Source organism: Hetaerina americana, unplaced genomic scaffold (assembly GCF_022747635.1).
Source record: "Hetaerina americana unplaced genomic scaffold, ioHetAmer1.1.p SCAF_43, whole genome shotgun sequence".
Lineage (NCBI taxonomy): Eukaryota > Metazoa > Arthropoda > Insecta > Odonata > Calopterygidae > Hetaerina > Hetaerina americana.
Genome location: NW_027287019.1, coordinates 2,380,488 through 2,406,503, shown reverse-complemented (window position 1 = coordinate 2,406,503; position 26,016 = coordinate 2,380,488).

Here is a 26,016-nt window from a genome sequence, read left to right as displayed (position 1 = left end):
GGCGCAGGCATCGCTATGACGGCGACCCCCCGGAGACACGCGTGTTGACTCGCGAACCAGTCGGCACGGCATGCATGCCGTGACGGGAGTTAATTCCCTTTGTTGTTTAGCCTTAAAAAATTCAGTAATGGCAGAAAATCGATACGGAAGCGTTTTAAAGTTATTCCGCTTTCCCTCAGCGGCGTAATTGACCGGTCAATTTTGATTTTATAATCTGAATAAAAACATACGTGTATTTGTGTGCGTGCGTATTCGTATATCGGGCGTGGACATGTATTCACTTATTTATCGGATTAAATAAGTGATACTGTCATAAATCACATTGTGAAATAATAAATATCTTCACTTACCTCTCACAAATCCTGTAATCAGAGATTCAGGTTTAGGACTTCTTCTGTGGGAATTAAATTTGGCGTCACATTATATGTTACACTTGCATTGCACGTACAGAGTCCTTGAAAACAATTGAAGTTTCCCAGAAAATAGGAATTGGTTTGAAGAGTCATCCTGTGGAAGTAAAGCAAAATTATAAGCTGAAGTAGTAGTAGTTTTGAGGATAGGCGACCGACAGCTAAGGTCATTTGCGCCATAGGGGAAGGACAGGAAAGGATGAAGGGTGGAGAGAAACCCGGCGTCGGCATTAGCCTACTCTTTACGAAAGGCGCCAAGGGGTCCGCGGCTTAACGTCCCATCCGACGGACGGCGTACTCACCCAAAGTGCCCTCCACAAAGCACCTCAAGTAGGGATCGAGATACCTCTGAAAAATATTCAACACCGCCGGGATTTGAACCCGCGCCCTCAGGGTGGGAAGCCAGTACGTTAGCCCCCGCACCATCTCGATCCCCTATACGGTAGGAGAGATCATGTTGGTAAAATTAGAAAGGTTAAGTGCAGAACACGTAAAGTTTAGATGCCATTTTATCCATGAACGATAAGGGACAATAATAACATTGTCCGACCGCGGTAGGGTCATATCCAGTGAAAATTACTCCGGTGTGTTTTCACTATCGGCCACACACCCTAGCGGTGGCTTGCAGGGTACTGAAATAAAATTTAAAAAATGAAAAAAAATAAGATCACAAATAGTTTCATGGACCACGATAAACCACCTTACATTGTCTGAGTGACGATCTTAGTATTCTTCAAAGAGGACTAATAATTCTGGCCAACTGCGCATTACATATGTACGCTAATTAAATTAAAGATGAATGCACTTGTGGTCTTGGGTATTGTCTTATCCCAAGCACCATGGAAGGGTACCTTTATTGGTGCGTGGCACATTGAAATTAAGAATACGCCGACTCAATTTTTCTATGACTACTCAACGTGATAGTCCAGTGGTGGAGTGCTGGGCTGATAACCTGAGATTCCAGGTTCGATTCGGTGAGCCAACTCTGGACAATATCAGCGTCACTCTTTCTTCGGGCTTTTTTCGGATACCCGACCATCATCGTAAACCATAGGCTGAACGGGAAAAGGTGTTGACCTCTCAATAACATGCGTTAATCTCACACGCCGCATAAGGCTTAGTATTGCCTGAGCTCTACTCTCGCCCATCAAACTAACCATCGGTTTGATATCTGTGGTCTACCCATCCCGTGCGGTTACCAAGAGCATTCATATTCCATTATAGTGAACTGAATAATTTTTTAAGAGATGCAGATTTTCCAGATTATCCTGAAACATTCAATGACTTAATTGCGCCGTCAGAAGCACAATCGTTTTACTGCGATAGCTCGTCATTTCTCACGTAACAGGAACCCATTAAACCATTCCCACAAGAGCAACCCCAGCCAACTGCGGCTCCCCCCACTGCCTCCCCCGCGCTCCCTTCCTTTCCCCCTCGCCCTACATCACCCTCTCCCCAAACGCGGGACCAAACAAAACGACTTGAATTTACACTGTCCGTCGTTTAATCGCCGACCGACGGACTTCGCCTCATTTGGTCCAAGGTAATAACGTCTACTTTCGAGCTAAAATACTTTTCCACCTGCAACTACTGAATTGGGTAAATAAAATATAGGGAAAATGGCCTGCGGATATGGAAAATAGGGCTCTTTTCTGTCCTTGCCCCGTAAAGCCTAAATCTATTTCCAATTTCAATTCTTTTAAAATAATTTGTGAGGGTTAAATTGATTAAATGTATAAAGCATTTATTTCCTACGCATAAAGGAAAATATCATCGTATTTCTGCTAATAATATAAAAGAAATGAGACCATTTCAAGGCAATTAAACAGTATCAATAATTTATTTTATTGAATACACGATGAATTTTGAATGGGAATGGTTGATAAGCTCTATGGTGTGCAGTACTACCAAAGCATTAATTAAATGTTATAAATAATGCGTATAAACGCAAACACAAGATTGTAATAATGCATTGAATGGCACGATTATTAAAATCAGTATGTTTGTCACAAAATTTTACATTTTTTGCAATAAAAATTACTTTTAGAAGACCTTAAACACTAGTAGTATCAGGAGTACACGGAAAGTGGTCCATTATTATCGTTGCCAACAACCAACACTCATAAATATAGTTAAATGTGTTTATACTGGATATTTACACTAAAAAGCAAAGTTAAAATTAGTTTTTCTTGAATATTATAACTTTGGCTAAGACATAAAGGACTTATCTTGTCCTTTAAATACTAAAAAATGTATCTCCGTCACAGCATCACTCTGCATTACCTTACTTAAGTAAAGAAAACCAGTCACGCCAAGATATCTTTCAGCATCACATTGAAATCCAACCACGAAATATCTAATACACGTCACATTAGATTACGGAATATGTCCGAAGATTTAAATAAGTCGTCCCTATTAAAATTCCTAGCGAAGTCGTTTGGCTTCCCCACAGCATAAAGGACAGTGGAGGGACGCTGAGTCTAAAGCGATGATTAATTCAAACACGCTGAGGGGTACGTTATGAGCGCTTAAGCAATTAAGGGAGTCGCTTGTTCAACATCGCAGTGCGAAGGGGGATTGGGATATGCAAGCTGAGAATAAAGAGAGCTACATGGTCGGAAAGGCAAAGAGAAGTTTTCCGTGGATGGGCACTCTTCGAAGATACAAAAATTCACTTCGACAGTTCATCAAATGGTCTTCAGAGGACCACCCCACTCTACCCCAATTAAGGTTTGGCACACTAAAGCGGAGTCCAATTGATGTCGACCCAATGCAGTCACGTGGAAATGAATTCGAACACTCAAAATGATTATTTGAAGATAATGTTATTTCAATGGATGACGCCCTGGTTTAAAACTTTTGCAAAGGAAACTTCGTTTCTTTGATTTTCATTTCATTAATACACTAATTTAAAGGTCCTTTCTTAGCATAAAATTCTCCTTTACCTTACTCTATTATTTTTCATTCCCACTTCACTTACCATATTAAGTATATTTTACAGATTCAAAAGGCGTCCCATTTGAATTTGGTATTTTCTTAAGTTTTACCATACCATAAAAAGCATGATTTCGGGTGAGATTTTTAAAAAGGTTGAAACATTTGGCGTGGTTATTTCTTTGTAATACTTCTTTGTTTTTCTTCTTATGCCTCTTTCGAAGGATTAGTCGTAACTAGAGGCATACATTCCCAGTTTCATTGGAATGAGGACAGACTCTCTCTCAACATGTGACGAACTTGTCATCATTTATATTTACCAAAGACTACTTTCAATTTTCCTCTACCGAATATGACTAAATTTCTCCGTTTTCCAGCTTTTTTATTTATAAACTGTTTTTAATACCGCGCTCTTGGTTTTGCGTTAGCTTATCCTTTTTCAGTTATACATATTCGGACTGTTTTCAAAGAGTTCCGGATTCAGTATTGGGCGATTGTTATGGAATATATTACCGCTGTCCTGATTCCACAGCCTGTCCTCAGAAGAATTTTTTTTTATTTATCTACCCAATAAGCCACCGATAGGACGTGTGGCCGGGGGTTAATACGCACCAGATTAATTTTTACCCGAAAACAACCCCACCGCGGTAGGACATGGTTATTCTGATCCCTAATCGTTCGTGAAAAAATGACATCTAAAATCTGTTCTATTCTTAATCTCTCCAATTTTATTAACGTGATCTCTCCTATCCTAGAACGATGGCAGTATTAATGCATTTTAAACATCACTGCTAAATAGCCGTCCTTACAATTTATGCAAGAGATTTCATCTGTAACTTAATCTTTGCTCCTGAAATATTCCCAGCCTGGCTACCCTAATATTTTGGATACGCTACTAAGTTCATCATTACAACGTTTTAAAATTCTAGCTCCTCTACGTCGCACGCGATCCAATTTGGCAATTAATCCAATTTCGTGAGGATCCCATATACTCGCAGCATATTCTAAATGAAGCCTAACCAGCGAAAGATAACATTTCTCTATGACCTATTCTTCACATTCACTCATTAATATTATAATAAATCCTAATTTTTTGTTAACTTGTCCGTTTATTCCCCGTATGTGTTTCACCCAGGAGAGGTCGTGAGTGAGGACAACGCCTAAGTATTTAATATAGCCTACACATTCCATTTCGGTATTCCCAATACAGTAGGCGTTCTGGAGGGAATTGCTCTTTTTCCGAAAATGTATGACTACGCACTTTTTTAAGTGTCGCACCGGCGTTGTGCAGCATTAACGTCATCTGACAAAGCTGCTGTGTCCAATAGAACTTCCCAGAGGAACATCTGAAGTTACTTCTGCTGCATTTGAGCTAGCTCCATATATCACTGCTCTTTGAACCCGACCATTCAAGCAGTCTTTAATTCAACCCTGGATGTTTTTATTTATGCCATATGTTTCCATCTTTGCGAGAAGATTACTATGAGGTACTTTGTTGAAGGATTTCTTAAAATCTAAACAAACCGCGTCCATTTAAATATTGCTCTCTCCCGAAATAAAAATATCATGAAAAAAAAGCGCAAGTTGTATCTCGCGGGACCGAACTTTTCGGAAACCGTGATGATTTTTCATTAACAACTCCTGATTATCGAGGTGTCTCGTGATTGAACTAGGAACTATACGTTCCATAACCTTGCACAAAATGGATGCAAGGGAAATAGATCTGTTTAGTTTGCTCCTCCTTTTCTCCGTTTCTAGATATTGGTGTTACATTGACAGTTTTCCAATCTTTGAGAACCTTATGATCTACCAGCGACATTCTGTATATGCTTTCTAGATACGGCGAAATTCAAATACCTGAAAATATATATTTAATAAATATCTGATGTTTTATTATGTTATTTATTGAAACATCATCTTTTAATGATTAAAATACTTCCTGGTCTTCAAAATCTGACTAATAGAATTAGGCTTGAAAATTATCAACTATTGATAGATTTTTTGCCACAAATTCTGAGATTGACGATCTATGCAGATTTTTTGTGATCCTATGAGTTAGACCATTATGAAGGGTGTACCTTCAATCCATCCCAACTTACGGAAAATGTTAAATACTACTATCCTTCGATCCCGTTGAATATATCTGTCCTCATACGGTTGTTTTCCTTGCGTAAAAAAATGAAAATTCAAATTCTAAGTCACATTGTTGTTTTAGACACATTTCTCAAGTTAAATGGACAATTTAACTTCAATCCGGATGTAATCTCTTTGGGAATACCTGTTAATTATGAAATATCTGGGAAATGTGCAGTTGAGGTCACTTCTCATGGACCTACCTAACATCGATTTCGATTAGTACTCTCCAGTTTGACTGCATATTTTTATTGCCTTTTGTCGGCGATTCGCAATAGGAAAAATATAGCACAAATATATGATGACTCCGCCAAGCCTGATATTTAGGGATTTGATTAACACATATTTTTGTCTAACCTAGTTGTTATCATTATTCCTCTTTGACCTCCTCACCACTCTTTCGCAATCTTTCTTATTTAATTTCTTGTTCATTGTCTTATTCATTTTTCAATCAATCAATGCATTTCTCTTCCACCCAGTTTCCCTCATGGCATGTAATTATTATTTCATTCTCAGCTCGATGTTTTCACCTATTCAACTCCTTTTCCTTTTATATTTCCTTTAGTCTAATTCCATTTTCAGTATTATTTTGTTCGTAATCCTCTTATTAATTTGTAATACAAAATGATTTGTCTCCCTAGCGTGGTCAGAGAACGCTGTTCTGATTCATTTTGTTCGTGGGAAAAATGAGGTCTTACATATATTATCTATTTTACACTTGATGTAACTAATTTTACTCATGATATCTCCTACCGTAGTGCGATGGGGCAAATAATGCATGCAACAACAGCATCGCTAAAGAAATATTCTTCCAATTTATGCAAGAGATTTAATCTGTAATTTAGCCTTCGCTCTGTGAATGATTCCCAACCTAGTTCCTCAAATCATTTTGAACGGTAATCAATTTATCATAACAGCGTTTTACAAATCTAGCTCGTCTGCGCTGCATGCGATCTAATTCGGCAATCGATCCAACTGCTAAGAATGCGTATCGTGCAAGGGAATAATGAGTATTCTAATCTTTAAAGTACTGTGTCTATCATCATTAATTTATTCCAGTGGTCGACTCTGCCATCCTAATTTTGTACCACATCAATTCCCTCTGGCCCAATTGAATTTTTCCTGTTTGCTAGCCTTAAAGTTTTGCTTGAAGGGCAAAGATTTTCATCGGACGAGGGGGTTATCTAATACGTAAACACCTGTTTTGCGGAGGAAGACGTCAACTATTTGGAAGGTTTGAAAAATTTAATGCATCGCTGGAAAATGTGTGTCGACATTAAAGGAGATTATGTTGCAAATTAAAAATAAATGCGAAGAAAAAAATGTCTTGTCTATTTGTTAGGCCTGAAACCTTTCAGACTACCCTCGTATGTGTATCCCATGCGGGCAGATGTCAACAGGTATTAGAAATAAATCTGCGATAAACGGATTTCTGAATGGGTTCAATGAACTTAATGTACCATTAGACGAGAGGGAAAAGTAGACAGTTGTGTAACTTCCTAATAGGCTAGTTTTTCGTCTATGTTGGGAGCTTCAATGAGGATCGGAGTACTCCAGATTCACCATTTCTCCGACGGACTTCTTAACTTTAGCTCCTTCGTCTTTTTACCTATCTATTACTCCTTTTTTATATTAACATAATGATTATAAACGCTCCTAATATTTCCTAGCTTAATCAGTGCACATTTATCATCTACAATTCCTTAGTAATAATTGACCTATGCCATCTCCGGTAAAACTGCCTTTAACTCCTTGTTTGGTACCCGCAATGCCAAAGGATTGGGTGTACGTATTCTCATCATCCACTGTGGTACACCAACGTGGCATGTCAGAAAGTTTTCTCAGATCAAGAATCATATCTATAGGTGCTCATTATTTCATCAATGAATACGATGCGTACAGGTTTCACGGATATCAGGATAATTAAGAAATTTTTATCAAGAAATGGAGACAGGGGTTTTGATTTTGCGCCCTTATTTATATTTTCAAAAAATGTACTCGCTTCAAGCATAGTTTTCTCATACTGGTTGTATTTTCAAAATTTATTTCGTTTTTAATGGATAGAGATTTTGGTTGTCAAATCCATCAATTGAAATGCAGTATAAATTCGTCAAATGAGCAGTGCTATGAGTCCCAACTATTTCCAAGAACACTATTTTAGCTCCTGGGTCGGATGGGGCGGGAGTTATTTGCGAGCTAGTGAAATGGAGCCTCAATTTGTGTAAATTTGGAAGCAATGGATAGAGGGTGAGGCGACGGTCCGCCACTAGGAAGATTTATCTCCGCATCTTGAAGTTTTTCCGAAGATGGATCTGCCGCTTTGGTATATAACCCTGCCCTTGTAATTCCATCCCTCAGCTTTTCGAGAAAAGGCCAGTGACAGCGTCCAAGTCCTTCAAGTGGACCTTTGTTTTCTATGCCGATTATTTCTTGGCGCAAAGATAAAAATGTTTACGCAAGAATAAGGCCCCTAGTCCAAACAATGCCTTCAAAACAGCCGCTTGTTACTAACATGTGGTATAAACTTACACTCTTAAGTGATACGCGGAATTAAATTACTCCTCCGTTGCCATTTTCTGCCAATTGGATGTAACCTTCTTATTCCAAAATAACCGGCTTAAGAAGGTCAACAATATAAAAATACAGAAGCCAACGAAAAGCCGCTGTATTAGAGACCCAATGAATCCAAAGAAACGGCGGAGTGGTAACTTTAAAAGAGCCATTCGCTAATCTTCATTACAATACAATTATTTACCTGTGTAAAAATCATTCTCCTTGATAGACAGAGTTAGCGAAACTAGGGCACATGTAAACGCTATTCAGAAGAGGAAATAGAACTGGACTGGATATAAGATGAAAGGAAAAGGGATACCATAAATGGCTATGGAGGGAAATGTAGGCGGGAAGTGAAAAAAGGAAGGAAGCTGAAATGTACAACGACAAGAAGAAAGGAGGAGGGTATAAAGGGACCAAAGGACAGGAGTGAATGGAGAACACTGTGGTAAACAGGACCTGCCACTAGGCAGGATATTGCATGATCTTTGTGGTTATTGCATGCAGTTTTTTTTCTTTTTCTTTTCTAAATTACGGGTGGTGTCCTAGCACCCCCCGCCACACGCCCTTGCGGCGGCTTGCGGGGTATTAAGTAGATGTAGATACCATATAATGATGATTTCTTTGTCTCTCGTAAAGCTCAATTCTTCTTTCTTTGCAAAGCTCAACTCTAAGCTTTCTCTCTGAACCATTTAAAAATCCATCATCATTAACCCATAGTGATTTCTTAACTCTATACGAAATATTGTTTGACGTTTTGATATTGTTCGACATTTTTGAGCTTCCTTTGAATATCTCTTTGCATTTTAATATAGGTTTAACCTCAAAAGAAGACGAAAATGGACAACATAACCTATACATTGTTAATGGAAAATATTTTATTTATTTTATCTGAACGTTAGTTTCTCCAGTCATCAAGTGAAAAGCATACTAACCAAGCAACACTTTTCAAACATGTCCTGTGAATTATGAAGGCCACACAGAGATTTCTATAGTCTTTGGTGCAGGATTGAGGTGTGGATGGCATTAAAAGTATGGGCTAACCGGCGAAAAGGAAGGAAATGAAGCGATGTGAAAAGGACAATCAGTTGGCTCGATTACGGTGTTCTTCGGCGAGGGAAGGATTTGAGCGCTTCCTCCACTCAGACCGGAGTGCTTTTCGAAAAACAGACCAAGAGTTGCAATATCAGCAGCGTCAAGAGAGTCATGAATCGTGTTATCCGTGTAGTTTCGCGGGAACTTGCAAATAAATGTGTGAAAAAACGGATCTTGTTGGATTCATCCCTAATATAATACAAAAAAGATCAAGAGACTTATTGTCGATGTAATCCGTCAAAACCACATCAGCGGAATATACATTTACAGTGGGTTTACGATGTATTTTTAAAAAATGCCTCGATGAATTATAAAGGTTTGCCTACACCGTTTGTTGCGTATAATCCCGATGAATATGTAGATAAAATTATAAATTTCAACAAAATCCGCATTCATTTTTATGCGAAACAATCAGTAAAGTTAGCGAAAAGAGCCAAAAGAAAAGGGCTAGCTAGTCTAGTCAACTATTCAGAAAATATCTTATTTTCCAACAAGAAGAGAAAGTTCGTGCAAAATACTAAAATTAACAGAGGTATTGATCCACAGCCCCAATTGCCAATGTTTGTTTATCTTTCCTTACAATTATTCAAATATAGGATTTCCCGCTATAAATTTAAAAGATTTTCAACCTAATGTATCCAAATACTTATTGCACTCAAATGACATAACACAATGAAAAACTTTCATCAAACCTAAAAGAATAGATGTTTAAATCTCTCCTTAAATAAAATAAGAGCTAGATCGTATCGTAAAAGACGACGAAAAGGAGTTTAAAAAAATTAAGCAAAAGAAGATACGTATTCTGTATATTAATTTCAGTGAAATCTACCATAAATAATACCAATATCATACGTATTTTCAGAGTAAACATTACCCTTAGATGCAGAAATGCTCACCTTTCGTATGTTTCGATAAGGAGGTGGAGTGGCCCATTAATCAATTCAGTAAAAGGAAGCCCTATGGGAGATGGAGGAAGGAGGAGGTGGTTCCCCATGCAAGGAGAGGTGTCCCCCCACCCTCTTCCCTCTCAACCCCTCCGCGGCTCATGACGCGTGGCGCGAAGGGGGGTGGGGGGGGGTCGCGCGGGGCGAAAGAGCGTTGCCCACGAGATAACGGGGGTCGCCATCCATCACGGAGGCCTTCAGCAGCTCATCGGTAGGGGAGGAAAGAGAGAGAGGGAGGGGGAAAGGGAGCGCACCCTGAATTTGCGTCCACACTCCGACGCGCCGTGTGTCTGGGGAGGCGGAGATGGAGTCACGAGGAGCTTTAAGCGCCCGCCGACCCGGGGGGGGGGGACGAAGGGGGGAAAAAGGGGGAAAGTGCGGAGGGAAGCGAAGATTTATGCGCAGGGTGGGTGGGCCGAGTCACGCGCGCTCACCAACTCCCCGTGGAATCGAAGGGCGTGCTCTTAAACGGGCGGGGGTCACGTTTGGACACCAACTGGAGGGAAGGGGAGTTAGTGAATTAGTAGGATGGTGTGAGGGGGAAGCTAAGTGCTTCCCCGGATGAGCCAAAGTAATGACGGCGAAAATGATCTTTACACATCTAACGTCTTCTGGTTGCAAAAATTAGACCATATCAACAAGAAAATAAATCATGTGTAATATTTTCGTTTGGCTGTAAATCAGGTCCGATAAGATCTAACTGGAGGATAGGTATCATAGGATGGCAGGGCGAAGAAAAATGAAAGGTTTGACAACAAATAGATAACACGTAAAAGGACACTGCTATAGCAGATTGCTTGAGCCTTCTCTGAGACCTTCTTCTGGTCAAACTATATATATGTATATATATATATATATATATATATATATATATATATATATATATATATATATATATATATATATATAGTCTGACCAGAAGAAGGCCTCAGAGAAGGCTCAAGCAATCTGCTATATATATATATATATATATATATATATATATATATATATATATATATATATAGTCTGACCAGAAGAAGGCCTCAGAGAAGGCTCAAGCAATCTGCTATAGCAGTGTCCTTTTACGTGTTATCTATTTTATTATGTGTTCTATTGTGCCGGCCAAATTTTATATTGCTCTGGTGAGTGCTTCTACATCATCAATATATAGGCTTATATATCCTTTATATATAGCACTTATATTTAACACTTTTGTGAAAGTCTCATGGACGTGAATAATTATGTATGTGAAGTTAGCACTAGTGGGCAAAGACAACTACACAGAAAAACACAAAATATAGAGAAGAAGCAACTAGGTTTCGAATTTTCAGCATATATATTTTCATATATCGGTATATTTTTTTCATATTTCATTAGCTTGAGATCGTAGGAATATATGGAAGAACTGTATGGTCAAGAACTAAGCTCAACAAGGTTAGACTTAGACAGAGAGCATGACAAAGATGAAGATAGCTTAGGTCTAGGCATACTCGACGATGAGATATAAAGGGCATTAAGGGAGATGAAATCAAATGAGATTTCGAAAAGGCGTTTGATAGAGTGAATTAGGAAAAAAGGAGTATATTACAGAAAAAAGGAATAGATTGGAGGGACAGGAGGCTAATCCGCAACCTGTACACGTCATAGAATGCTCAGGTGCGAGTGTGGAGTCCGGAAGTGCAGTTTTAGAAAGAGGTGTAAGGTAGGATTGCCCATCATCACCGGTGTTATTCAACGCATACTGTAAGTGGAGGAAATGATTAGGGAGGCATTGGGAAAAACTTGAGTTAAGAATAGTGTCGGAGGGGGATTTATAAAATCAATTAGGTTTGCTGATGACCAAGCTTTGTTTTTTCAGTCAGCTAAGGGCTTGCAAGCATTGCTGAGTGAATTGGAAATTCAGTGCGATGGATATTGGATGAGAATCAATGTAAATAAAACAAAGGTTAATCTATTTTCTAGAAAGACAAGGCTAAGGTTAACATTACAATAGGAGAGCAAAATAGACGAAATGACGAGATGGCTTTCCTCCCGGTAAAATATTCAGATCCCCTAATCGGATCTCCGGGTGGGGACTACTGGGAGGTGGACATCAGTCAAGGTGGATAAGTGTAGAATAGGGATATGGAACGTTAGGTCATTAGGGGAATTAGAAAAAGGAATGATGGAAATGAATAGGCTGGGGATAGACATCCTCGGATAAAGCGAAATTAAGTGGGCGGGGGCGAACGACTTCTGGAGCGACAGCTACAGGGAAATATATCAGGAGATTCTGAGAAGAGTATAATAATTACGATACCGAAGAAACCGAAAACAGATGAATGCGAAGGACACAGAACATTGAGCCTAGGAACGGAAGCATCAAAATCCTCAAAATTCTCAGCTTGAGAGTTCTGGCCGAAAAAATGATTCACGTAAGTAAGCCATTATACTAGTATGTGGCATTCGTGGACTTGGAGAAGGCCTTCGACAGCGTCGAATGAAATAAGATGTTCAAGATACTAGATGCGCTTGGACTGGACTACAACGCCAGAAGAATTATTCTTCGCCTCTTCAAGAATCAGGTTATAACAATTCAAACGAAAAATCGAAGAAAAATAGAAGCAAAAATAAACAAAGGAGTAAGACAAGGATGCATCCTCTCGCCAGCAATATTCAAAGTATTCAACGGAAGAGACAATAAAGGAAACACAAGAATTGGGTGTCAAAGGAGTCAATGTAAATGGAGAAGAAAACAACATACTCTGGTTTGCAGATGACATCGCAGTAGTGGCGGAAACGCGAGAGGACCTGCAAGCAACTCTGAGTGCTATGAATCAAGAACTGGGGGAATGTAATATGAACGGGGGGGATATAATATTCATCTTGCTGAATATAATATAATCAGCAAAAAGAAAACTAAAATCCTTGTTTGCGGAAGAGAGAAGCTGAATGCAGATATCAGCATTCGAGCGATGAAACTAGAGCAAGTGGAATCCTTCATCTCCCTGGGTGGCAGCATAACATGGGATGGAAGAAGAGAAGAATATCCCAAGCAAAGAACACATTCAAGAAGGAGAGGCAATTACTACGAGGGTCATCCGGAAAGTAGTACCCGTTCGTGCCGCATGAAGTGCTGACGACGCGAGTAGCCGCTGGACGAGGTCAGATAGCTTCAGTGGCTTGTCTGCCTTCTCTGAGCCAAGTTGCGTGACGCTAGCATTGCCTGTGTTGTTTCTGTGATTGTTTACAATGTTTAAAAAAATTGAGAACGCCGCCAGTTGTGAAGTGAGGGCAGTGATTAAATTCCTCAATGCAAGAAACGTTCGCCCATGTGATATTCATCGCCAATTAAAGGAGGTGTATGGAGACAATGTAATGGACGAGTCGTCTGTTCGGCGGTGGTGTCGCAACTTCAACATGGGGAGGGGGAACACACACGACGATGAGCGTTCGGAGAGACCGTCTGTCATTACAGACCAACTGGTGAGCTCAGTTGACGAATTCGTGAGGAACGATCGGCGCGTCACAATTGATGACATCTGTGAGCATTTTCCCAATGTTTCTCGAACAATTGTTCATGAAATTGTTAAACACCATCTGCATTATGCAAAAATTTGTGCAAGATGGGTCCCTCGCGTATCTCAATGAGCTGGCGGCGAAGGACTATGCAGCAGGAATACAGAAACTTGTCACACGTTATGACAAATGCCTTAATTTGCTTGGAGATTATGTTGAGAAGTAGTTTAAAGTATCCTCTTTCAAATAAAATTTTTTATGTTTGTTAATATTTACTTTTGTGTCTTTATTTCACGAACGGGTACTACTTTCCGGATGACCCTCGTATATTCAGAGAATCTGAGGGTGGAAGCAAAAAACCATTTCATCAAGAATTACGTGTGGAGCATGGCGCTCTATGGTTCCGAGTTTTGGAACTTTGGAAAAGTAGACCAATGAAGAAAAGAAGCCTTTGAAACGTGGTGCTGGTGGAGAATACTGAAGATTAAATGGACAGACAAAGTAACGAACGAGGAAGTACATAGAAGAGCAGAGAACGATAGGACCATATGGAGAACTCTAAGGCAAAGGAGAAATAGATGGATTGGGCACACATTGAGGCACAATGGATTGATTAGAAATATAATGGAGGAAAAAATAGAAGGGAAGATTCCACGAGGAGACCAAGAGACATGTACGTAGGACAAATTAAGAAGGGCGTAAAACAGATGAGGTATCAGGGATTGAGGGAATTGACATTAGAGTAGAATGAAGGGCTGCGGCAAACGAATCCTAGGATTGAAATACTGATGATGAATATATATATACATATATGTATATAAATATGTTGAAGATACTAGAAGGTCCGAAAAATTCGAAAGTTAGTGAATCTCTTTTTGGTGGGTTTCTGTGTTTTTGTCCGTGGCCACTAGTGCTAAGTGTTATACATTATTATTCACGTCCGTGAGAATTTCAAAAAATGTTATTTTTGATCGCCGCCGGTAAGAATCCTTCATATAAAACCCTTTTAAAGGGCGTGGATTACCGGGAAACGGGATTACTAATCGCCCTTATTAAAACTCCTAATTAAGAAAGCTTTTTTGGATATTCTCTGGAAGAATTTTCAGAATATCCGCCGCAGATCGACCTAGGAGCAGGGTGAACTTAAGGCAGCAACGTGGCGCCCCCCTTTCCCTTGTTCTCTCTCCTCACCCTTTCCTTTACTCTCCACCCCAGTCAGCCCTTGGCTCCATCAACCCCTCACCACCATGAGGTCCTTTGTCCCCCAAAATCGGGTGACAGACACAGAGAAATGAGTCCTCCGACATTATTTCTATACGACACGACCGAAGAACCAGCGGGAAAATAAGTCTAAAAAATATTGGAACTCCTTAGAGCATTGGTATTACAGATCAAAGGGTGTGATGTGCCAATTATAAAGTTTCAATATACTTTCCTCCGAAATGTACTCTTCCGGAACCATTGCTCATTGAACACACTCATATCGCTACCCATGTAATGAACTCTCAAGGGAGGATGCATGTGAGTTCAAAATACTATTTGATTTCCTTTTCTTTCAAATATATTTCAGCCCTCACTACTAAAGTTCAGCAAATATCGCTGATCCCATTAGAAACATTTTAGAGGTAATTGGAATTAGATGTTTCCACAATTATTATGGATATATCCACAGGCATGCGAGCTCTGTTAATTAAGTGATGAGACTGATTTTTTAATATTTTTTCATTCAAATAGAATTACAATTTTATATTGTCACCCTCAAAATAACTTCCTTCTGAAGTCGCACGGCGCTGGAGACGGTTCTTCCACTCCTCATAGCAGTGCTGGAACGCCTATACTGGAATAGCCTTCAGCTGGTTGATGACAGCCGTTTAAATGTTTTCAACTGTCCCAAAATGAGTTCCCTTGCGGTGATTTTTTAACCTCTGGAAAAGAAAAAAAGTCACAGGGACTCCAGTCAGGCGAATAAGGAGGCTGAGGAGCCACAGGAATGTTTCTACTGGCCAAAAATTACTTGTCCTTTTGGTCTTGCGAAAGGTTTTCTGGAATAATTTTTGCACAGATTTTTCTCATCCCCAATTCAATGGTTAAAATCTGATCAACGGTGGTGTGAGTCAAATTCAACTTTTCCCCGATCATTCTGTCAACCGACGATCTGCACGCACAAGACCCCGGATTCGGTCGACATTTACATCGGTTCTTGAAGATGTAGGTCTTTCGGTCCGTGGTTCAGTTTTAATCGACTCTCTTCCTTCTGAAAATGCCTTAAGCCACCGAAAAACCTGGGCTCTTGACGAAACAGCGCTGCGCGGCTTCACAAAGAAGTTATTTTGAGGGTGACAATATTAAATTTTAATTCTATTTGAATGAAATATTTTTTTTAATCAGTCCCATTACTTAATTTACAGACCTCGTAAAACACAATAGAAAAAAACTGTTTCACCAAAAAAATCGCTATGGACCACCGAATGACTCGAGCTAGTTCAATCACATGTTCCCAGACCGCCCCTCCTAGCCCAGCGCCTCCTGTGTTGCCAGATGGAACGCTACGTTTCCAGTCCAATTACTTAATTTACCGTCCTCGTATATCTTCATTATTAAGTTATTTCAAAGAAGTAATTAACCTGAACGTTAGTTTTATTTTAAAAAATTCACCACGAATTTCACCATCAGGAATAGTTCACCACGAAGTATGCTGTGTAAGACTCGCACCAATGGAACAAGTCGCTTTTCCTGTGCAATCAGCGGTTTCTGACGGAGTTCTGGTATTCCAAGTTGCATTGGCTCTTAGATGGGCTTGGCATCCCCCGGAATTTTTAATTTTTATCGTCAAATCAGTAAGTTAATGATCTAACCACTAACCAAGGCAAAAATAATGCATTAAATGACTGTTTCAACGTAAATTAATCAATATGCCTCCCTTTTGAGTCGCGTTTTTCTCTCCCATTTTTTTTTTCAAGTTCCTGCCCAATGAGGTGTTTAATATAACCATTTAAGTGTTTAATCCATATTCTAAAAATGCCTCAGGAAGGTTCCTAAATCTATTGATATTACCTGTCCTCGCTTATAATTCTCCAAATGATTTAAGTCACTAATTGAAGTTGAACATACTGCAAAAGCTCAATTGTGGGTCGTCCAGATTATTTTCTCTTTTGAGCCACGAGTTTTGATTGTTCGGGCGATTGACTCGGAGAAGATGTGAAGAGCGATAACTTACGTGTGAGTAATGGACAACAAAGTCAAAGTGTGGAGGAATGCTTTGTTAGATCGTTTAAAACGAGAAAAATACATTTCTTGTTGAAACTAGAATTCCCAACTCAAACCTTGGACCCAAGTGTCGAAAGATATTGAAAATCTCCAACCCATGGGTGAGAAGAAAGGATGTCCAGAATTTTATTCCCCGAGCCCCTTTCTCAGAAGGAAAGGAAGCTTGAGCTGGATGGATTCGCAATTTCTGAATCTTAGATGCATATCCCTCCTCACGATATCTCAAATGGGGTAGTCGGAGAGGGTGCAGAGGGAGAGAAATGGGTGGAGGGTGGGACGGAGGAGTAACTGCTATCCATTGCCAATTCATACGTGGCTTAGTTACTTTTAATAAAAGGGGAACGGCAGGGCATTTTACTTTCATGAAATCCCTTGCCGGAACCGTGAAATTTAAGGGGAAAACACCGAGAAAGAAATCCACCGAGAGATATATTGAAATTTTCTTGAATTTATTCCCTTCCCTCTAAAGGAACGGGAATTTTAGGCATTACGCGTACATCTTTCCTTTTTAACTCTCATTTAATATCCACATCCAGAGTTTGGATCCAAAAAGCACCGTTCAATATAGTGATTAAATTATTTTCTGTTATCCTGCATGAAAATATTTTATCTTAAATCGCAACAGTAGTAAATTCTAAGACATTGCGAAAGATACCGCGGCAGTAACTTTTAACGGAGTCGTCCGCCAAATATGCATCACAATGCAGCAATTTCAAAGTGTAACAGTAATTCACCTTGAGTTGGATTGCAACTCGTACCGAGGCGAATGATTACGACAGTACACTTTGACATTGTTGCATATAAATACTATTGAAGCACTACTGAAAGTTGTTTACGTAATCAGTAGAGATCAATCTCTGCGTAGAATTTTCAACTCTTAATTTGAATGGGTTCCCATATCTTCCTGCGAAACCATAACCGGCACAGGGAAAGGAACTGCCCCCCCTAACCTGATATGTGAATTTCACACGCCATAAAGGGCTTAGTACTGGGTGAACTCTACCATCACCTACCAAACCGACCTTCGGACCTTACTGTGTTTATGGTGTATATATATATATATATATATATATATATACAGCAATGTATTTGCAAGTAGCATTTACGGTATATGCATGCATGGCAACGGGATGGAATGGGGGGTCTATGAGTAAACGAGTGAGATTCTGGGACGGTGGGGGATGGACCTTTATCTCGAATGAAGCGGATCCCATGGTTTGGAGGCGAGATGGTTCTCCACTTATCCTCAAACCTCCCCCCCCCCCTCCGTCATGCCCCCCTACCAGAGGAGCCAGAGGGAAATCCCATTTTGGAAACCGTACTTGAGACCACCTCCTCCCAACCTCCCCGCCTCCCTATCCCGAGTCAATTCATCCCCCATCCCACCAAGCCAACCCTGCAACAGCCACCGTGCCTTCTCCCGTCCCCCGCAGTCCACGGAGTGGTGAGACCCTCTCCTTCCATCCCACCCCCCACTCACCACCACCACCCTCCCCAACAGATTAGGAAAAGAAGGTTATTTCAGGGAAGGTCAAAGATTTGAAGACGTAGGGATGAGGTGAGAGGTTGGGAATGATTTCTCCGCGAATGTATATGTATAGGGAAGTGAAGAACGGGGGAGAAAAAAAAATTAAGAACCCGAATCTGAATTTTGGGAATTCTTGGCAGTTTGGGAAAGGATTGACACCCCGGAGGAGGATGGGCGGACGTTTGTGAGTTTAAGGAGTTCAGCAGTCCTTAAACGAATTTCTCCCCAGCCGTCCGCCCTATTGGCCCCCTGGATGGAAGGAAGGGATCCTGGGAGGTATTACACACACATATATATATATATATATATATATATATATATATATATATATATATATACGTATGTATATATGTATATATATATATATATATATATATACACGAGGGTCATCCGGAAAGTAGTACCCGTTCGTGAAATAAAGACACAAAAGTAAATATTAACAAACATAAAAAATTTTATTTGAAAGAGGATACTTTAAACTACTTCTCAACATAATCTCCAAGCAAATTAAGGCATTTGTCATAACGTGTGACAAGTTTCTGTATTCCTGCTGCATAGTCCTTCGCCGCCAGCTCATTGAGATACGCGAGGGACCCATCTTGCACAAATTTTTGCATAATGCAGATGGTGTTTAACAATTTCATGAACAAATGTTCGAGAAACATTGGGAAAATGCTCACAGATGTCATCAATTGTGACGCGCCGATCGTTCCTCACGAATTCGTCAACTGAGCTCACCAGTTGGTCTGTAATGACAGACGGCGGTCTCCCCGAACGCTCATCGTCGTGTGTGTTCCCCCTCCCCATGTTGAAGTTGCGACACCACCGCCGAACAGACGACTCGTCCATTACATTGTCTCCATACACCTCCTTTAATTGGCGATGAATATCACATGGGCGAACGTTTCTTGCATTGAGGAATTTAATCACTGCCCTCACTTCACAACTGGCGGCGTTCTCAATTTTTTTAAACATTGTAAACAATCACAGAAACAACACAGGCAATGCTAGCGTCACGCAACTTGGCTCAGAGAAGGCAGACAAGCCACTGAAGCTATCTGACCTCGTCCAGCGGCTACTCGCGTCGTCAGCACTTCATGCGGCACGAACGGGTACTACTTTCCGGATGACCCTCGTATATATATATATATGTATATATATATATTCTCCTCTTGCTCTGCCTATCTCTCTCTTCCTCTCTCTCTCTTCCTCTCTCTCTCTCCATCCCTCTCGATATGAATTATTCAGCCAATCATTAAGCCTCGCCCGCTAGAGGGAAACTCGAACGTGGCGCTTAAGGACAAGGCTGTTAGTTGTCACTCAAGCCGTCTGAGGCTTTTCACGCTAGATGGCGCCGGAGGAATATCCGCGTAATCAGGACGTTCCCCCGGCGCCCCCCTTAAGGCTATTCTCCTGTCAAACTTTACCACGTGAGTATTCGGAAAGCTAACGTCACAAACGGAATGATCAACGACGAGCACATTTCCACGATTTTTCTCTCCAAATTTCCATTTAGATCTTCAGGAAAGCCTTTTTAGTCTGGGAACTGTCGTGCATAGCTATGAGATAAAGGGTATCCATGGTATAGCTTCAGATCATCGAAATGTTTTTGACAGGCTACGGCGAATTTGATATGACATACTTTTCAAAATTGCGAAGCTACGCCTGAGAATATCCGGCCACTGTATTCCAGTAGACATGAGACGCTTTTGACTACTAGACCACGTGAAGCCGGTCAGTTTCACGGTAGGCACCCGGGATGTGTCAACTGTGCGGTAATGCATGGGACTTTCAGTGGCCGAATGTAAGTTACCAATGACCCTAGTCGTCCTAGGAACTTGCAATTGTATTTATAGCATTGATTTAGTTAGTCTTATTATTGCATAAGGTTAAAAGAAAAGAAAGACTGCATAAAAAGAAATTGATCAATACCGTTGCTTACTTTCGGAATGACAAACTCAGCACTTACACCCCCCACCTATTGAGCCCATGAGAGGTCCTACTGATATGGTACCAAAAATTGATGATAACTCTAGGAGAAGGAATTTTTAGGAAGAGTATTAGGAATTTGTGCTCGGGGGGCGTACGCCTTCTGTAGTACCTGATGCTATCATATAGATTAAACATGTTTTTGTCATATATGACAGATATGTCAATAAAGGTATCTGCGTTGAAAGGAAGTGGAGGCCGACGTATTTCATTCTCCCCTTCGTCTTGAATTGGAAATGAAACGCCAAATAACGGAAGCAGGTTTATCGTATTTGCAAACTCCTGAAGAACTTATTTTGGCTTCATGCATCAATGTCAGCTGGCCGCGACGAGGACAGACGCGCAGCGCGCAGGAATAGGGCGGAGTGTCAGTACTGGAATATCCGTCGGGACGCTGTTTGACATGACATGGGTTGCCGTGGTTTGCCTGCCCGCGTGACAGACCGGAATATTACAGTCACCGCGCTTATTCACTGCAGTTCTTCCGGCACCAAGGGTTTCGGCTTGGTGACGGATATGTTTGGTGTCGTGCTTTCATATCCTTTGTTGTTTCCGAAATTTTTTCTAATGTTATTTATCTCTAAAAAGTACTGTTACTTTTTAAAGTAGCTCGGTGCTAAATATTTTGAACTAAACACTTTTCACCGTACACTTCAACTAAATGGTGATGAATTTATAACGGAGAAGCAGTCGTCAGTTGGTTTCGTGACGCGGCGGGAGAAGGGCACGACGCCGGTATTAAAAAGCTGGTTACAAGGATACAAAAAGTGATTGATCGTCAAGGCGACGATGCAGAAAAATAGCTAAATGCTCAACCTTTCTAACGATGTACGCAAAGTTGAGAATAAATTTGATTTTTCATGAAAAAAATAGGAGACCTTACTTTTCGAATCGCCCTCGTATATATATTTACTCGTATAAACACACACATAATGTGTAATGTAACCGATAATAAACCCGGAAAGGACTAAACGACCCTCTCTCGGGTTAGCAAACTGGCCACTCTTCAGGGAATCTGTCGTAGACGGCTTAGAAAAGAGCCGCAGCCCAGACACGACTGAGACGATAGACGAGATGGTAGCAGAAATAACAAATGCCATTGTGGAAGGCATGAAAAAAGGGATACCGATGGCAAAGAAACGACCGTATGATTACCTCAAGCTAAGCGATGAGGTAAAAACCCTCATTAAAGAAAGAAATGCTCTTAGAAGATCATACTATCGCCTAGGCACCCGAGAACTTAAAAATAGGGTTAAAGATCTTAACAAAAAAATAAGGACTTCAATTGAGGAAGCTAGGACTGCTAAATTCAATCAGCAACTAGCAGAACTAAATAAAAACAATCACTCCGTATGGAAGTTAGCAAAGAAACTACGGAAATCCCCTACCAGTGACCCAAGTATAAAAACAAAAACAGAGACCCTGACGACGTCCCAAGAAAAGGCCAAACATATGGCAACATTTTATGAAAACATTTTTACGACCAACGACCCGGGGGCCGAAAAAGCCGAAATAAAACCATTGAACAAAAACGACGCCGGGTCACCGGAGGGGCAACTAATTATCACACTGGATGATGTTGTTGAAGAAATAGCCAAGCTCCCAAACGGGAAATCCCCGGGAGAGGACAACATCTCTAACGAAATAATAAAAAGACTTCCGGAAGCGGCCGGTCAGTATCTGGTAAGGATCTTTAACGCGTCAATCGCACTCGGATACTACCCGAAAGATTGGAAGAAGGCCTTGATCAAATGTATCCCTAAAAAGGGGGGGAAAACGCTAAAAGAGGAAAACTTGAGACCAATATCCCTCCTCTCGAGCCTGGGTAAGCTCCTTGAAAGGGTTGTAGCACCGCACATCAAGAGATACGCGGAGCTAAAGGAAGTCATACCACAAGAACAGTTCGGATTCCGCCAGGGATATTCAACCGAACAACAGATTCACAGAGTCACAGACTTCATAAGTGACGCTTACAACAAAAAAGAAAAAGCCATCGGTATTTTCCTTGACCTATCTAAGGCCTTCGACAAGGTCTGGCATGGGGGCCTAATTCAAAAGATGGAGTTTTGGAAATTCCCCAAATGGATGATAAATTGGACAAAGTCTTACCTAGACGGAAGAACTTTTAAAGTCAAATGGGGCGAAGAAAAAAGCGACAACAAAACTGCCAAAGCTGGTGTCCCACAAGGATCCATATTAGGCCCTCTGCTATTCAACATTTATACAGCCGACTTCCCAAAGCACAAAAATGACTGGCGAAGTATAACTGCCCTCTACGCTGACGATGCCGCAATCCTGGTAAAAGGGAAAAACATGACCTCAATAAAAGAAAGAGCACAAGATGCATTGGACGAGATAACATCGTGGTATAAAAAATGGAAATTGCAGATAAATACCCAAAAAACGAAAGCAATACTTTTCGTCCACCCAGGATCACGTGAAGCATCCTGTGAATGTATCAGGATTGGACAACAACCGATTGAATGGAGTCAAAGCATCAAATATTTAGGAGTGGACTTAGATGACAGACTGACCTTTAAAATACATATCAAACAGATAAGAGATAAAGCGGCCGCAATAAGGTCGCAATTGGCACCGATTATCCGACAAAACGCCACCCCTAAGGAAATAAAAATTCTAATATACTCGGCAATAATAAGACCAATAATGACCTACGCAGCCCCTGCGTGGATGGGACTACTCAGTAGATCCCTAATGGACAAATTATGTAGCACAGAACGGAAGACCCTGAGGCTGGCTTTTGGGCTCCCCCCCTGGGAGGAAAATGAGAATGTATACCGAAAAACAGGCATAGAAAAACTCTCAGATCTCCTACTAACAAGGTGTAAAACATACTATGACAAGTTAAAAGAAAACCCAAATAAGGCCATGACATACACAAAAATAAATAAAATAGGCCCCTATGATAAACATAAGAGACCTAATAATGTCACACTCCAATAATAATACGGAAAATAATTAAATAAATATAAAAAAGGGCAAAAACAACGATGCTGGTGGTGCTCCAGAAAGAAAAAGGAAATATATACCGAGACACAGAGCATAAGCCCAACTAGGCGACCTCTGATAAAAAAAAGCCGCCTAAAAAACGGCAAGGCAATTCGTCGTCGTACATAATGTAATTTTTGCAATTTTGGCGGTTTCTCATGAATACTACGATTTTAGTAATAGTGGTTTTAAAACAAGAAAATTTCACAGTCGGGTATAACGGCTTTGGTATATACGAGGAATGTTAATAAAGTAAGGGCCGTTTGGTCATAGGAAAAAATTTATTTATTTATTGTATTTTTGGCACTTCTAGTTAGCAAATAAGCCTACTTCATTTCTCTACATAATCGCCGTTCACTTCTAGTCATTTTTCGTACCACTGACCCACCTTCTTTAACCCCTCTGCATAGAAGCTCGCCGCCTGTGATTTGAATCAATTGACAGCGCCGTTCTTGAGTTCCTCTTCGATTTCGAAACATTGTCCACCGAGATAGTGCAAGTGCAAGAAGAAGAAGTAGTCGCTAGGTGCAAGGTCAGGACTGTACGGTGGGTGGACAAAGAGTTCCCAACGAAAATCTTGAATTTTCTCATTGCTTTGTGCAGCAGTGTGAGGACACGCGTTATTGTGGAGGAGAATTACGACAGGTGACAGTTTCCCGCGTCGTTTGTTTTGGATCGCACGTCTCAGTTTGTTGAGCGTTTCACAGTAGACATCAGCTGTAATTATTTTCCCGCGTTCCATAAAATCCATTGAAAGAACACCGTTTATGTCCCAAAAAAATGGTGGCCATCAATTTTCAACTTGTGAACAGAGTTTTCTTAAACTTTTTCGATTTTGGTGAATATGAGTGTCGCCCCGACATCGATTGCTGTTTTGTTTCTAGATTGATGAAGGATATCCACGTATCGTCCCCGGTAACAATGAGAGAAAACGTGTCATCTCCATCTTGTTGATAATGGCCCAAAACCTCTAGTTCACTGGACATTCTTTGCACTTTGTGGTGGTCGGTGAGCATTTTCGGTACCCATCTTGCACACAATTTGTGGTATCCGAGGATTTCCGTGACAATATTGTAGACAGTAGTGCGTCCGAGTTGAGGAAATTGTTCAGCCAGGCCATTAATCGTTAATCGACGATCATATCGCAGTTTTTGTTCCACTTGCGAAACAATTTCATCGATCAGAATACTGGGCTTGCCACTTCGCTCTTCGTAATGGACATTTGTTCTTTCATTTTTAAAATCCCGGCACCATTGTCTAACCTTTCCTTCACTCATAACTGTAGGTCCATAAACTTGGCATAACTCCAGATGAATGTCATGGTTTTTTAATGAGACAACGATTAATTGTTGTCCTCTTTGCCGGTATTTAATACTTTAAATAAGTATTGTTCCACTAAAAACGCTCACTTTTTATAATTTATTTAGCATTGTATTAGGGTGTTCTCTACTCTCTCTAGTTAATAGTAATCAACAGCATCCCTCGGTAAGGACTTCAGGGACAAAGGTAATGTAATATATAAAAAATAATGCGACGCATACTGGAGATGATGAAACACATCGAAACCGGGTCGCGCTATTAAACGTATTTCGTGAAAATTTGTTACGATATTTTCTTCGCTCGTTATTGACTTCAGTGGCATATTCTAATATGTAGATAAATTAACGAGCTTATTCTCCCCTAGAAATTAATTTCTGATGAGTATTCTATCGATGTATAGTACTGGGCACATATTAAAAATATAGAAACCTATGAACACAATAAATGGCAAAGATCTCAATTAATCCCTATTGAATGAACATTATGTTGAGTCAATGAAATTGAAACTATTAGTGGACAAAATATCTTGAGGAAAGTAATGGAAAATTTTGCCCAATATTTCCCTAAATCAGTGCCTTCAGGTGGAATTCGTGGATAGTTTAAACCAGAAAACAAAGCATGTGTTTAGAGTGTTTTGAAAATAAAGAAATTTAGGCATCTCAGATTTGGTTCGTGGTACCTTGGTTATCTCATTAGTAATACTATGAAACAAGTTAGTCAATCGATCAATGATTTGAAACATTTTTTTAAGTTCCACAATAGCTAGTTTAAAACCTCAATGCAATTACCTGCGTAGTTGAGTATTTTTCTACAATGATAATTCATATAGCACCGATAATAATTACTTGGGAAGTCACATAGTCGGCATTAAAATATAAGGCTAGTACGTTCTCAAAGGGAAGATAAAACTTTTTCCGCTTCTTATGGTTTACATTGATACAGCAATAATCAAGAGGGAACGCCACAAGGAAATAATTCATTAAATAAATTATTGAATCAAAGACTTTTTGAATGGCAGAGTACAAATAGCTGGGGTAGATGGAGTTAACTCAAATGCAGTAGAAGTTACTTCAGGTGTTCCCCAGGGAAGTGTTATCGGACCACTTTTATTCCTACTTTGCGTTAATGGCATTGACTCCGTAGTCACTAGAAAGGAAGTTACTTTTATTTGCCGATGATGCAGTGGTTTACCGTGATATCCTTGATCCTGAGGACACAGTAGCCTTGTCAGGTGACCTTAAAGCTGCACAACGCCGGTGCGACAGTTAAAAACGTGCGTAGTCATGCATTTTTTGAAAAAGAGCAATTCCCCCCAGAACGCCTACTGCATTGGGAACGCCGAAATAGAATGTGT